This window comes from Glossina fuscipes, unplaced genomic scaffold (genome assembly GCF_014805625.2).
Source record: "Glossina fuscipes isolate IAEA_lab_2018 unplaced genomic scaffold, Yale_Gfus_2 1, whole genome shotgun sequence".
NCBI lineage: Eukaryota > Metazoa > Arthropoda > Insecta > Diptera > Glossinidae > Glossina > Glossina fuscipes.
This window is the reverse complement of record NW_023998415.1, coordinates 45335288-45337787: the sequence shown is the minus strand read 5'-3', so window position 1 is coordinate 45337787 and position 2500 is coordinate 45335288. Positions and strand designations below refer to the sequence as shown.

Here is a 2500-nt window from a genome sequence, read left to right as displayed (position 1 = left end):
TCTTCTCATCTCTTTCAAAGTCAATGAGCTCTCACTTCACTTACAAAAACAGCAAAAAAAAAAAAAAAAAAAAATGGTATAGGCCCTGTACGCGGTATACATATTATAAGTGTAGTGTGAATGATTCAATTAATTAATTAATCGTGTATCGTGTACGCTAAGCTAAGCTAAGTAACTACACACCAAATATATATACTAAAAAGGAAAAGAAAAGGCGTTAATTCATTAATGTAATGTTTGTCTCCTGTTCGTGCGAAAAGATAAAAAAACAAAAAAAACAAAAAGTAATATAAAATATATATATATATGTGCATGTATTGTGTAAATAATACAAAAAAAATAAAGTCTGTTTGTTTTACGGATTTTTTTAAAAAATTCTTCAGATTTTTGCAAAATTATTATTATTATTATTAAGCATTTGTTCGAGTAGAGACGCCGAGATGACGACACAAATCCAAATTTTTCAAGGGATTTTCAAGGGATGACGACAACGGCGTGCTGCTCCAAGGCAAGAGAGAACTCAGTGGCAGCAAATTCCAAAGAGATTGTGATCTAATAATTTCAAGTATATAAAATACATACATACATACATACATACATACATACATACATACGCATACATACACCTATACATATATATAGATGTTACAGCATGTGTACTATTATTATTGTATACGCGAGGAATACTCTACCGTCGTGTATAGTAAGTAAGCAACCATCCATAAGCGCAATTTGACAGACATACACAACAACACACAAACATATCTATACGAACGTTTATTTATACTCTTAATTGCCCACTGCAAAGAAAAACGTTATATGCATATAAATAAGCCAATAGATGATAATTATGATGTAAAATAGAAGAAGTACATAAAAGAATTCGCAAGAAGACAAGCGCGAGCAAATCAACAAAAGCGCGAAAAGAAGAAAATTGCAATGAAACAGCAACACAATAATGAAAATATAAAATAAATTGTTAAACTACTACGAGAAAAACGAAAAAAATAAATAAATAAATAAAAAATGAAAAAAAAATGAAAAAAAGAAAAACAAAAAGTGAAAAGACAGAAAGAGAAAAGAAATCAAAAACAATGCTATTTATATATACGTTTGTATGTACAATGAACTTTGGAAATAAAAGCAAAGATAAAGTAACTTTGGAAACAAAAAATACGAATACATGCATATATCTATATATGTATAAACGTATATATAAAAGTATATAACAACACGTTATATTGACTACTACCCAAGTAGTGCTGCAAGTCGAGAGAGTCGCACAAACGTGTGAAATGTATATATATATATATATATATATATATATATATATATACTACGTACCTACCAAATTCAAAGGTAAAAATTACATATAGCTTAGTTGCGATGAAAGGAGACTAGATGCCACATAGTAACAACAATAATAACATGTTACTCTCACTGCGCTTCGAGTTGACTTTTTTTTGTTTTTCTTTTTTTTGCTTTAGTTTCTATACATTTTCACAGTATTCGCAAGATTTTGTGCGTTGTTCATATATATAAAAAGGTGTTGATAGGAAAATACCATATATATATATATATATATGTTTTCATACGCACAATACATAGAAAAAGGAACATAATAACATAGCATAATTACATGAATAGCAAACTCTAACAGTGATTTTTATAAGAAAAGAAAGAAAAGAATGAAATGTGAGATCAAAAGTAAAACGAACGGAGAGAGAACAACGCTAAGCCGTTCTTAATAAATATGTGCGTGCAGCAAGCTAAGCAGCAATCAATCTGACAAAGTATTCCCTCAATTTTTGGAAGAAAATTTGGAGAAAAAAGAAACAAAAAAAAAAAAAGCGGGAACACATAAGGAATGCGCACAATCTCGAAGCTACAAAATATTTCCTCTCCCGACATACGACGATCAGAGTTGTATTCTTATAGCAATATAAGAGGCAAACAGCTGATTAGAGATGTTGTTGCAGATTGTATACAGATAACCTGCGAAACAAGTTTCTTCAATTTTCACAATGGAACGAATTCTAATGTTAAAGTATAATATATTTTAAAATAGCCGGTAATATTTTTTTTTTTTTTTCAATTGATATGAATATCTGAATATATACTAGACATGATAACTTAAATGTTTATTTAACGAAATGCTAAATTTGCAACTTCTACAATAGAGGTCAATATCACTGATGCAATGACAACGACAACGACAACGACGACAACAACAGCAACACCTGCTCATTTTGATATGTAACAGTTATAAATACTTGAAAAACGGGTACATGTATCAGTTAAGGTAAATATTAAAAGCAAAAAAAAAAAACAAAAAAATTAGAAAAAAAAAAAAAAAACTGGACTAGCCAGTTTATTTAAACTATTAAACCGTCAGCATTTCACATAGCATAAACTCTCTCGCACCAACACTCATACAAATATAAAAAAGAAAAGTGAAACATGGGCACTTGTACATATAAATAAAGATAAGAAAAAAAAG

General features: G+C 29.2%; 2 protein-coding genes across 2 annotated transcripts in view; one reads left to right on the top strand and one right to left on the bottom strand.

Annotated features, from left to right (window-relative positions):
• Nucleotides 1-2500, bottom strand: part of LOC119644968 (mediator of RNA polymerase II transcription subunit 13) — a 34432-nt gene that overhangs the window by 29006 nt on the left and 2926 nt on the right.
• The window catches only part of LOC119632432 (39S ribosomal protein L50, mitochondrial), a 9072-nt gene continuing 7956 nt past the window's right edge, over nt 1385-2500 (top strand). The window contains exon 1 of the mRNA XM_038025328.1: nt 1385-2302. The gene's annotated coding sequence lies outside the window, so the exon portion shown is untranslated. The remainder of the gene's footprint in view (nt 2303-2500) is intronic.